General features: G+C 40.8%; 1 protein-coding gene and 1 pseudogene across 16 annotated transcripts in view; one reads left to right on the plus strand and one right to left on the minus strand.

The window, feature by feature from the left end:
* LOC105495427 (zinc finger protein 569) overlaps positions 1-13391 on the minus strand; it is a 142380-nt gene that overhangs the window by 61021 nt on the left and 67968 nt on the right. For 11 of the 15 annotated variants that reach the window (XM_071087654.1, XM_071087660.1, XM_071087652.1 and 8 more), the window contains one exon: positions 11198-11361. The gene's annotated coding sequence lies outside the window, so the exon portion shown is untranslated. The other 4 variants (XM_071087657.1, XM_071087658.1, XM_071087659.1 and 1 more) reach the window with 4 other exon arrangements.
* LOC105495425 (large ribosomal subunit protein P1 pseudogene) lies at positions 8624-9134 on the plus strand (annotated as a pseudogene). Its single transcript, XR_011617856.1, has one exon. The product of XR_011617856.1 is annotated as a large ribosomal subunit protein P1 pseudogene (transcript).

A 13391-nucleotide genomic window follows, 5' to 3' on the forward strand; every position in this document is an offset into this window, starting at 1 on the left:
GATTCTCCCATCTCAGCCTCCCAAGTAGCTGGGACCACAGGCATGCACCACCATACCTGGCTAATTTATATATTTTTGGTAAAGACGGGGTTTTGCCATGTTGCCCAGGCTGGTCTTGAACACTTGGGCTCAAATGATCTGCCCGCCTCGGCCTCCCAAAGTGCTAGGCTTATAGACATGAGCTACTATGCCCAGGCTGATATTTTTATATTCTTTATGGAGTCCTTTTTAAAAAATGTATTTTATTTTAGATTCAAGGGCTACCTGTGCTTATTAGTTACATGGGTATTACCTTAAATTACTTCAATGACAACTTTTATAATTTTGTTTCTGAATACCTCATTAGCTTCATCTTTCACTCCCTGAAAGTAAACTCCAGCCATACATAATTACATGCTTTCTTAAAATATACAAAGCTCCTTAAAAGTTACTCTATATTACGTTCCCATGCCTAGAAACTATCTCTTGATTGCTGATCATCAGTTCCTTCTTGCTTTTGACCAATGCCTTCTTGTTCTTAAAGAGATCAGATTAAGAATGACTTTATCATTTGATTGGGATATCCCTCTATGTGGATCTATTTGTACTCCTGTATCTCATGAGCTTAACCATCTTGTGGCATTTATCGCTCTGCCAATGCACCCACTGATTTATCTGTCTAAGTAGGACTGTGAACCACTTATGGCAGGGACTGGTCATATGGTTTGATGTTTCATTGCCCAGCACAACCTATATAAGAAAAGATGTGCAGTAAAAGTTTGTGCAATGAATTTAAAATAACTATGATTAATATTTTGAGTGCTCTATGACAAAGTTAGAAAAAGAGATGGGTACTGTAGGCAGAGAAATGCAAGCTATAAGAAAGAATCAAAAGAAATGCTAGAAATAAAAAACATATTAACAAAAAGAAAGAATGCCTTCAATGGACTCATCAACAAACTCAACGCAGTAGAGGAAACAATCAGTGAACCTGAAAATAGAAACTTCAAAAGAAAGTGCACAGAGGAAAAAGAATGAAAAACGAGAACATCCAAACCATGGGACAATATCAAAACATGTATCTATTAAATAGACATCTATTTTCCCAATTAGAAAACCAAAAGGAGAAAAAAAGAGAACACAGATGAAATATTGTAAGTAATAATGTCCATGAATGTTTCAAATTAACGACACACATCAAACCACAGATTGAGGAAGCACAAAGAACACTAAGCAGGATAAATACCAAAACAAAACAAAACAAAACAAAAAAAAGTGTGTATCATATTGAAACTGAAAAAAAGAAAAAGAAAAGGTATTCAAGGAACCCAGAAAAAAGTAACACCTTACCTATAAAATGACATTGATAAAAATTACAGCAGACTTCTTGTCAGAAACCAAATAAGAAAAAAGTGGTGTGAAATATCTAAAGCATTAAATGAAAAAGAGTCACCAACCTAGAATTTTCTATTCAGGGAAATTATCCTTCAAAATTGAAGGAGAAATGAAGACTTTCTCAAAACAAAAGGTAAGGGAATTCATCACCAGCAGACCTACCCTGTAAGAAATGTTAAAAAGTTATTTAGTCAGAAGAAAAACAATATATGTCAGAAACATGGATTTACATAAAGAAAGGAAGGGCCTCAGAGACGAAATCATGAAGGGTAAGATAAAATCTTTCGGTTCTTTTATTAGCAATTGATCTAAAAGATAAATGTTTTTTGTTAAAGGCTATAATGATAACAGTGTTATTAGGTGATTATAGCTCACGGATAAGTGAAATGAATGAAAGAGACATCACAAGTGACACAACAACGGAGAAGAAGGGGGAACTGGGAATACTGTTGTAAGGTTCCTGCACTACATATGAAGCAGTACAGCATTTTTCAAAAGTGAATTTAGATTAGTTAAAAATACATATTGAAAACTTTAGGGTGACACTAAAAATTTTTAAAAGAAGTATAAATGATAAAGTAAACAGGAGATAAAATGAAATAATATAAAATGCTCAATGAAAACTGTAGTAATCAGACAAAGGAGGAGGGAAGAGAAGAAACCAAACAAAGAAATAAAAAAAGTTTCTATTTGCATAGGAAGCAAATGGAAAACAGCTAGGAAGATGGCAGGTTTTTTTATTTTTTTATTTTTTATTTTTTTGAGACGGAGTCTCACTCTGTTGCCCAGGCTGGAGTGCAGTGGAACAATCTTGGCTCACTGCAGTCTCCGCCTCCTGGGTTCAAGCGATTCTCCTGCCTCAGCCTCAGCTGGGATTACAGGCATGTGCCACCACGCCTGGCTAATTTTTGTATTTTCAGTAGAGACGAGGTTTCGCCAGGTTGGTCTTAAACTCTGGACCTCAGGTGATCTGCCTGCCTCGGCCTCCCAAAGTGCTGGGATTACAGGCATGAGCCACCATGCCCAGCCAATGGTAAATGTTAATCCAACTACAAAAATAATCACACCAAGGCCGGGCGCGGTGGCTCACGCCTGTAATCCCAGCACTTTGGGAGGCCGAGACGGGCGGATCACAAGGTCAGGAGATCGAGACCACGGTGAAACCCCGTCTCTACTAAAAATACAAAAAATTAGCCGGGCGCGGTTGTGGGCGCCTGTAGTCCCAGCTACTCGGGAGGCTGAGGCAGGAGAATGGCGTGAACCCGGGAGGCGGAGCTTGCAGTGAGCCGAGATCGCGCCACTGCACTCCAGCCTGGGCGACAGAGCGAGACTCCGTCTCAAAAAAAAAAAAAAAAAAAAAAAAAATCACACCAAGTATAAATGGTCCAAACACAGCAATTAGAAGACAGATTGTCAGAGTGCATTTAAAAAACAAACAAACAAACAAACAAACAACTATATATGTCTACAAGAAACCCACTTTAACATTCAGGTTACGAGTAAAGAGATGAAGCTAGGCATGGTGGCATGCACCTGCAGTCCAAGCTATTTGCGGGGGCTGAGGCAGGAAGGTTGCTTGAACATAGGAGTTCAAAGCTGCAGTGTGCCATGACTGCATCTGTGAATAGTCACTGCACTCTAGCCTGGGCAGCATAGTGAGACTCTGTCTCAAAAAAAAAAAAAAAGAAAAAAAGTCAAGGGATGAGACTGGTGGCCTATCCTTCCCTAGAAATGAAAAAAACAAACAGGCAAAACCTGTCAGAACCAGACTTTCAGAAACTCTGGGAAATAATTAAAGGTTGCACCCAAGCAAACACTTAACCAGGAGAAAGGTGTGTTAAATGTGGTAGCAGGTCTATGTGGCATTTTAACTAACTTATTCACAATTTACAAAAGTGACAAAAACTCCAAGACAATAGGAATAATTCAAACAAAAGCTGTGTAAGAGCATAGTCAAGAAAATGTATTAAGGTTCACAAAAGTAACCTTAAATAAATACCATAGTTAAAGACAGAAAAAGTCAGCGTGGTAAAGATGCCTATTTTCCCAATTATATAATTTCAATTATAATTACCAAAAAGTTTTTCACTCAGCTTATCAAGCCAAATCCTCAAATTTATTTACGATGAAAAAGCTGGATAAGTAAAACAAAAAAAATTATGGATAGTAAACTAGCATTTTATGCATATTTGCTTACATTAAAAAGTAGAAGGAAAACCAAAAAATTTAACAATTTAAAAACGGTTACTAAAAGGTGGTAGAGACACAAATAGAATAAACACAAGACTTCTCTTTATTTTCTGTATTTGTTTTGTGTACACTTTAATACACCTTGTTTTGTATATCTGACTTTCCAACCATGTAAGTGTTTTACATAATTATAGGACAAAATTAAATTGGATCAAATGTTAAAACAAAAGCTATACCTAAAAACCAGAAGCAGGCTGCTCTGCCTATGGAGTAGCCATTCTTTTATTCCTTTACTTTTTTTTTTTTTTTTTTTTTTTTTTTTTTTTGAGACGGAGTCTCGCTCTGTCGCCCAGGCTGGAGTGCAGTGGCCGGACCTCAGCTCACTGCAAGCTCCGCCTCCCGGGTTCGGGCCATTCTCCTGTCTCAGCCTCCTGAGTAGCTGGGACTACAGGCGCCCGCCACCTCGCCCGGCTAGTTTTTTGTATTTTTTAGTAGAGACGGGGTTTCACCGTGTTAGCCAGGATGGTCTCGATCTCCTGACCTAGTGATCCGCCCGTCTCGGCCTCCCAAAGTGCTGGGATTACAGGCTTGAGCCACCGCGCCCGGCCTTCCTTTACTTTCTTAATAAACTTGCTTTCAAAAAAAAAAAAAAAAAAACCAGAAGCAAAATAAAACAAATGAAACTAATCATGTATCAAGTTTTCAGCTTAACCACATGGAAATTAGTTATAGTTACTTTAAAGCTCAATAATTGGACTGGGCCGGGCGCGGTGGCTCAAGCCTGTAATCCCAGCACTTTGGGAGGCCGAGACGGGCGGATCACGAGGTCGGGAGATCGAGACCATCCTGGCTAATACGGTGAAACCCCGTCTCTACTAAAAAGTACAAAAAACTAGCCAGGCAAGGTGGCGGGCGCCTGTAGTCCCAGCTACTCGGGAGGCTGAGGCAGGAGAATGGCGTGAATCCGGGAGGCGGAGCTTGCAGTGAGCCGAGATCCCGTCACTGCACTCCAGCCTGGGCGACAGAGTGAGACTCCGTCTCAAAAAAAAAAATAAAAAAAAAAAAATAATAATAATTGGACTGTACTTCTCTAGAGGGATATATCCTAGCAGCAAATAGATCTATAAAGAAATGTTAAAATTATTTACTGTAGGAATATTGTAAGGACTAATAATGTTGCTCTGAAATTGTCTTATTTATACATACATATATAAATATACAGATGGATCATTGAGCAAATAAAAGCTACAAAAATAAAACCAAAGTTAAAACTCTATAATTTAGTTGTTTTTTTTTTTTTTTTTTTGAGATGGAGTCTCGCTCTGTTGCCCAGGCTGGAGTACAATGGCGCAATCTCAGCTCACTGCAAGCTCCACCTCCTGGGTTCACACCATTCTCCTGCGTCAACCTCCCAAGTAGCCGGGACTACTGGCGCCTGCCACCACGCCCGGCTAATTTTTTGTATTTTTTTTTTAGTAGAGACGGGGTTTCACCGTGTTTGCCAGGATGGTCTTGATCTCCTGACCTCGTGATCCACCGGCCTTGGACTTCCAAAGTGGTGGGATTACAGGCGTGAGCCACCGCACCTGGCTAAAATTTTTAACATTGGAAACAGCAGTATGAACTCATGATGCTCATTTTGTTAAGAATATATTTCCTGTTATAATAGGAATGAACCTTGAAAACATGCTAAGTGAAAGAAGTCAGTCAAAAAAGGTCACATAATATATTATTTCATTTATATGAAATGTGTGGAATAGGCAAATTTATAGAGACAGAAAGATCAGTAGTTGATTAGGTTGGGCAGGACCTAGGGGATGCGTACCATCAATCCCAGATGAATACCATGTTTCCTTTAGTGATGAAATGCTCTAAAATTCCATTGTGGTGGTAGTTTCATAACCCCATGAAAAAATATATATACAATTATATATATTATTATTATTAATATTATTATTATTTTGAGACAGAGTCTCACTCTGTCGCCCAGGCTGGAGTGCAGTGGTGCGATCTCGGCTCACTGCAACCTCTGCCTCCCGAGTTCAAGTGATTCTCTTGCCTCAGCCTCCTGAGTAGCTGGGATTACAGGTGCGCACCACCACGCCAGACTAATTTTTGTATTTTTAGTAGAATTGGGGTTTCACCATGTTGGTCAGGCTATTCTCGAACTCCTGACCTTGTGACCCGCCCGCCTTGGCCTCCCAAAGTGTTGGGATTACAGGCGTGAGCCACTGCACCTGGCTGAATATATATTTTTAAAAATATTAAACTGTATATTTTAAAAGGGTAAAATGTATTGTTATGAATTATATCTTAATCAAGTTGTTAAAATATATACATATATATCCTAGCTCTGTCCACACACACAAAAACCCTCTAATAACAATAACCATTCCAACAGCAACAAGCACTATAACTGTGGTCTCAAAATACCATTTCCTACTTAAAGCAATCAGGGCAGCATACAGAAAATATTGGTTTCATGCATAGGGCAGAAAATGTTCAAAATGATCTGGGGATGTCCTATCATATCAGAAATGTAGGACACCATCAAACACTACTGGGGATGTGTTAAAAGGATTCAGAAGCTATCCTGAAACAGTAGCCAAAGATGAGAACATTTAAGCTTGGAAAAGAAAATAAGTGCAGTAATTTAAGACACATCAAATATGCTAAAAATGATGAATATATAATGGTGATAATAATAAAAACAACCCACTAGGAGATGCCAGAGAACCACTTCAATAACTCAAAATCATATAAAGGGAAAGAATCCATTTATTCTGCCTTTTCTGTACAAACTGTACCTAAGGGTGAACAAACAGTTGACGAGGAAAATTTTTTCTTTAGGAAAATATTCTAGCTAGTAAACGAAGGAATGACAGAATTAGAATATTGCCATTTTGCAGCCCTTACTGAAATAATGGGTCTAGTTAGTAATCATCCATGTTTTCTAAAACCAGTATAGTCGTAAGAAGAACTGTTCTATTTTTAAAACATATGGAAAATATTCTTTTTTTTGAGACAGAGTCTCGCTCTGTGGCCAGGCTGGAGTACAATGGCGTGATCTTGGCTCACTGCAACTTCCACCTCTCAGGTTCAAGCGATTCTCCTGCCTCAGGCTCCGGAGTAGCTGGGACTACAGGTGTGCACCACCATGCCCAGCGAATTTTTGTATTTTCAGTAGAGACAGGGTTTCACCACGTTGGCCAGGATGGTCTCGATCCCTTGACCTCATGATCTGCCCACTTCGGCCTCCCAAAGTGCTGGGATTACAGGCATAAGCCACCGTGCCCGGCCCATCCCTCAATATGTCTCACCTTACTTCCTCTAATATTACAACCCAACAGTCCTTCAACCCTGTCAGGACCTTCCATTCCTTGATTCTACTAATTTTTTACTGTCCTTCACCCTCTTCCTGTCCTCACTTTTCCACTTACGTAGCCTAAAATCCAAAATCAAAACAACAATCAATTATTTTGCCAACTTAAGACTCCTTTTGCCTCTCTCTCACATTATTCCTCTTTGCTTCATGAAACCAACATTCTGGTTAAATCCAAATCTCCCCCTAACCTGTCTGTGGCTGCAAACTATGCGGATGAACACTGCAGGATAAAAAGCGGATGAACACTGCAGGAGAAAAAACACACAGCTATACAGAATAGGCTCACTTTAAATTCATAAATACTAACATTAAGTGGGTATTTAATGGTGCCTAAAAATCATAATTTCTCTATTTTCTGTCCCAATCTCTGTGATTTTCTTTCCCCTGCTCTTCTCAAACTCTAGCACCAGTCTCACTCTCATCTGAGTCTCTTTCTAGGTACTTCACTATAAAGTTAAAACAATCATAAGAGAAGGTTCACAAGTTCTCACCAACACATCTGCCCATTTACTTGTATCTGTGCCTGAGTACTTCTCCCTTCTCTCCTGTTATTACCATGGTCAAGGTCCAAGCTCAGCCAAACTCTGCCACGAGATCTCATTTGCTCTGGCTACTTAACGACATTTTTATATTATCTGCTTTTTCTCCTGTATTGTAGTTTCTCTCTCTACTGGATCATTTCAATCAGTATATAAACAGAATGTATACCTCTTAACTCCAGCTACCATGCCATTTCACTTCTTCCATTTAGAAAAAAAAAAAATCTTCAAGAATTGTCTAGACTTGGTATCTCCAATTTTTTCTTTTCCAGTTCTCTCTTTGGCCTAAAATTCCATGGACACTGCTTTCAGGGTCCCTAATAAATGAATTTCATGTTGCCAAATTCCATGTTTCTTTCTCACTCCTCATTTTACGTGGCCTATTGGTAGCACCCGACACAGTTCTTGTTAAAATACATTCTTCCCTTGGTTTCCAGAATATCACACTCACCTAGTGTTCCTTCAACATTTCAAGCTAGTCCCCGTCAGTCTCTTTTGCTAATTCCTCCTTACTTCCCAGAGTTTGTTATGTTAGAGTGACTCAGAGATCAGTCCTTTGTCTCCACCTTTCTCTATCTACCTAACCTCTAAGTGATCTCATTCAGTCTCGTGTTAAATATCATTTATATCCTGATAATTCCCAAATATGTCTCCATCCTAAACCTTAGATCTCTCTTTTGCCTCTCCTTTTGAACTTCATACTTGTATATCCAGTTGCCACCTTGATATCTCCACTTGAATGTCTAATGGGCATCCTCACATTTCACATACTATATTCCAAACTGAAATCTCACTATTTTCCTACATTCCAAGTCAGTTTTTCCTACATTGTTCCCCTTCGCAGTTAATGACACCTCCATTCAAGTTACTCATAAAAACAATATTGTGTCACCTTGTCTCATTCACAATCTGCCTCAGTTTGTCAGCAAATCACGGCAGCTCTACCTTTAAATTATATCTAGTACATGACTACTTCTCACCATTTTTACTACTCTGGTCCAGATCACCAATATCTTTTCCCTAAAGTACTACAATACAATCATATGCTACGTAACAACATTTCAGCCAACAACAGATCACATATACAACCAGTGGTCCTATAAGATTTTAATGAAGCTAAAAAATTCCTGCCTTTTTTCCTCAGCTGTCGCGAAGGTGCTCGGTCCTTCCGAGAAAGCTAAGGCTGCATTGGAGTGAGGGCCTCACTTCATCCGGCGACTAGCACCACGTCCGGCAGCGCCAGTCCCACACTTGCCCGCTCTATGGCCTCCCTCTCCGAGCTCGCCTGCATCTACTCGGCCCTCATTCTGCACGACGATGAGGTGACCGTCACGGAGGATAAGATCAATGCCCTCATTAAAGCAGCCGGTGTGAATGTTGAACCTTTTTGGCCTGGCTTGTTTGCAAAGGCCCTGGCCAATGTCAACAATGGGAGCCTCATCTGCAATGTAGGGGCTGGTGGACCTGCTCCAGCAGCTGGTGCTGCACCAGCAGGAGGTCCTGCCCCCTCCACTGCTGCTGCTCCAGCTGAGGAGAAGAAAGTGGAAGCAAAGAAAGAAGAATCCGAGGAGTCTGATGATGACATGGGCTTTGGTCTTTTTGAGTAAATCTCTTTTATAGTGTGTTCAATAAAAAGCTGAACTTTAAAAAAAAAAAAAATTCCTATCACCTAGTGACGTCATAGCCATCATAACGTCATAGCACAATGCATTACACATGTAACCTAGGTTTATATAAGTACACTCTATGATGTTTGTGGTGATGCTAATGTAAACAAAACACCCCTACTGCACTGCCAGTGGTATAAAAGTATAGCACATACAGTTGTGTATGGTATTAGTATTTGATAATATTATTATTGATCATGCGTATAGTACATAATACTTGAAAATAATAAATGACCGTTACTGCTTTATGTATTTACTATACTATACTTTTTGTTATTTTAAAGTATAATCCTACTTAAAAAAAAAGTGAACTGTAAAATAGCCTCAAGCAGGTCCTTCCAGAGGTATTCCAGAAGACATTATTATCATAGGAGATGATAACAATAACAATGCATGTTTTTTGTTTCCTGCATGTTCCATGCATATTTATTGCCCCTGAAGACCTTCCAGCGGAACAAGATGTGAAGGTGGAAGACAGTGACATTGACGATCCTGACCCTGTGTAAGCCGAGGCTAATGTGTTTGTGTCTTAGTTTTCAGCAAAGGAGTTTCAAAAGTTAAAACGTTTTTAATAGAAAAAAGCTTATAAAGATATAAAGAAAATATTTTTGTACAGCTATACAATATGTTTGTGTTTTAAGCTAAGTATTATTATAAAAGAGTAAAGAAGTTTAAAAAATTTAAAAGTGTATAAAGTAAAAGAGTTACAGTAAGCTAAGGTTAATTTATTACTGAAAAAAGAAAAATGTTTTTATAAATTTAGCGTAGCCTAAGTGTAGGGTTTTTATAAAGTCAACAGTAGTGTACACTAATGTCCTAACCCTTCGTATTCACTCACCACCACACACACACAAAAATATATATATATATATATAGCTGTACCAGTTTTAATCTTATTTATTTATTTATTTATTTATTTTTGAGATGGCGTCTCACTCTGTTGCCCAGGATGGAGTACGGTGGCACAATCTCGGCTCAATGTGAGCTCCGCCTCCCGGGTTCAAGTGATTTTCCTGCCTCAGCCTCCCGAGTAGCTGGGACTACAGGAGTGTTCCACCACACCTGGCTAATTTTTTGTATTTTTAGTAGAGATGGGGTTTCACCCTGTTAGGCAGGATGGCCTCAATCTCCTGACCTCGTGATCCGCCCACCTTGACCTCCCAAACTGCTGGGATTACAGGCATGAGCCACCACGCCCGGCCCATTTTTAATCTTTTATACTGCATTTTCACTGTATCTTTTCTGTGTTTAGATATGTTTAGATACACAACGTCTTACCATTGTGTTACAGTTGCCTATGGTAGTCAGTACAGTAACATGCTGTACAGGTTTGTGGCCTGAGAATAGGCTATGCCATACAGCCTAGGTTTGCAGGAGGCTATACCATCTAGGTTGTGTAAGTACACTCCAGGATGTTCGTACAAGGACAAAATTGTCTAACCAAGTATTTTTCAGAATGGATACCCATCATTAAGCAACACAACTGTAGTTTCCTAATTGGTCTCTCTGCTTCTTCCCTTGACCTGCCCGCTTTTTCCTCATTTGTCCTCCCATAGGCCATTCTCATCAGAGCTGCCAAAGCTATCTTCTTAAATTGTAAGCAGACAGTATCATTTCCATGCTCAAAAACCCTCCGGCAGCTTCCCATCTCACTCAGAGGAGAAGCCAAAATTAGTACTACGGGCCATAAAGCCCAATCTGATCTGCCCTCCTCCCCTCCACTTACCTTTCTTCTCTTCTCTCCCACTACTCTCCCCTTCAATTACTCTATTTCAGCCACACCAGCCTCTTCACTAACAGGCATGTTGCCACTTCAAAGCCTTTACAACTGCTGTTCCCTCTGCCTGGAATAACTTTCCTCACTTATGCATAAATAGATCCTTTACTTCCTTCATATCTTTATTACTACCTTTTCAGGATGCCTTCCCTGAAGAGCCCATCTAAAACTCCAACTCCCATCTCTAATTCTAAATATCCTCTCACTTCACATTTTTTCTTAGTATTTTTCACCATTTAATATACTTCATATTTAATTTACTTACCTTGTTTATTATCTGGCCCACAAAAATGTAAGTACCATGATAGCAGGGGGGTTGCCTCTTGTTCACTGCTATATCCCAAGCACCTAGGATCGTGCCTGTTACACAGACAGCGTTCAATAAATGATGAGTCTATGAATGAATGAATCCTTAATATATGAAGAACTCTGGAAAAGAAATTTGAAAACAGAACGCTACTTTAGAAAAAGTATAATTCACAAAAGATTTTTTAAATGCTTGACTTCAATAAGTAGTCAAACAATTGTTTTATAGTAAATTAATTAATTTATAGCAATGAGGAACAAAGATTACTACTATTTAGAATATCCATTGTTATCAATGGTGTATGAGGATATAGGCAATCTTATGCCAATAATACTGCAGATTATTGGAACTTTACAGAAGAATAATTGGATAGGCTCAGGGAACCTTTAATAAGAGCATACATTTTGACCTATCAATTCTACTTTTAGGAGCCTGCTCCCCCTCCAAAAAATTTAGAAAAGTACATTAAAACATGTGCCAAATAGTTGCTGATAAACACACAGTTTATAATTTCAATAAGCTAGAGAGAACCAAATCACCCATCAGCAGGGGTAAACATATACCATGAAATACTTTAAAATGATGGCATAATTTGTGATTGTTTAAATGGAAAGATACCAATCATATATTGTTAAATAAGAAAGGTTGGTTACAGAGTTGTATGTATAGTGTGACTGCAATTTTGAAGCCATCATGCACATATATAGAACATATGGAACGTATACGTATGTATTCACAAAGGCGGGGGTGAAAAGATGGAAAGTAAATTTTGACAGTAGTTGCATGGCTGGTAGAACTATGAATGATTTTTGTTCTTCGAGCTTTTCTGTATTTTTCTCCACCCCACTCTACTCCCCAAATGAGGTGGAGTAGGGGACGAGGAGAATGAGTTTAGTACGTATACAAAACAATGTAGCTAATACACGAAAATAAAATTAAAAATGAAGTGTTGAGGCTATCGATGTTTCATATAAAAACATATTTCCGGTCGGGCGCGGTGGCTCACGTCTGTAATCCCAGCACTTTGGGAGGCCGAGGCGGGTGGATCACCTGAGGTGAGGAGTTCAAAACCAGCCTGACCCACATGGAGAAACCCTTTCTCTACAAAAAATACAAAATTAGCCAGGCGTGGTGGCACGCGCCTGTAATTCCAGCTACTCGGGAGGCTGAGGCAGGAGAATCGCTTGTACCCGGGTGGCAGAGGTTGTGGTGAGCCGAGATCGCGCCATTGCACTCCAGCAGCCTGTGCAACAAGAGCGAAACTCCGTCTCAAAAACAAAACGAAAACAAACAAAAAGAACTTATTTCCAATGACCATAGCCAAAGACATGCAGCGCTGGCAGAAATGCCAAGTGTCACACATCTACACCCACAAGCACACCCTACCTTGCAAAAACAGTTTTTCATTCATTCAAGATCCCACTGTCACGCATGTTTGCACGCAGGTTCATACTGAAAGATAAAAGGGAAAGCGCCTCCACGAAATCCGCTTACGGACACGCTCCCGGGGCCACACTCAGCCAGACAAACGTCTGGCAAATGACAGTCACTTCACGCCAGACTCTCACAGTCCTTCGCACGCCACTCCCACTGCCTCAGGTAACCACAGGCACAGGCATCGCCCCGCCTGGCGTCCTCTTCCAAAGATTGGGGCACCGGGTCCGCGGGCCCCCACTCCCACCCAGCACAAAGAGTCCGGCGCTCAGAGCTAGCGGTTTCCGGAGGACTCACCACCGAGCCCGCGGACACAGGCCCCGAAACCACACGTAAAGCTGCCGAAGTGGCACAGCCGGCGCGGGATGGGACAGAGGCGCCCCTGAGGCCGGGGCTGTAGGTGGCTGAGGGCGCCACAAGCCTTGGTCCGTTAGACCAGGGGAGACGCTTCCCAGAGGCCCCCGCGGCTCACCCGGGCGGGACCGGCTTCCCCGTTTGCGCGTCCTGAGAAGCCGACCACGGCGTTCCAGGGCTCACAGCTCCGCGTAGGGGAGCTCAGCCTACGGTTTTGCCGGAGCGGCCTCCTGCCAGCCCAGCTCTCAGATTGGGAGCGCAACTTGGTACTGAGAAAAATCGAGTCGTTCCGCTGCTTCCTGCCCCGAACTACATTTCCCAGAGGCCTTCGCGGCCCTACTCCCCCCTCTCCCCCTGCAAAAAG

Source organism: Macaca nemestrina, chromosome 20 (assembly GCF_043159975.1).
Source record: "Macaca nemestrina isolate mMacNem1 chromosome 20, mMacNem.hap1, whole genome shotgun sequence".
Lineage (NCBI taxonomy): Eukaryota > Metazoa > Chordata > Mammalia > Primates > Cercopithecidae > Macaca > Macaca nemestrina.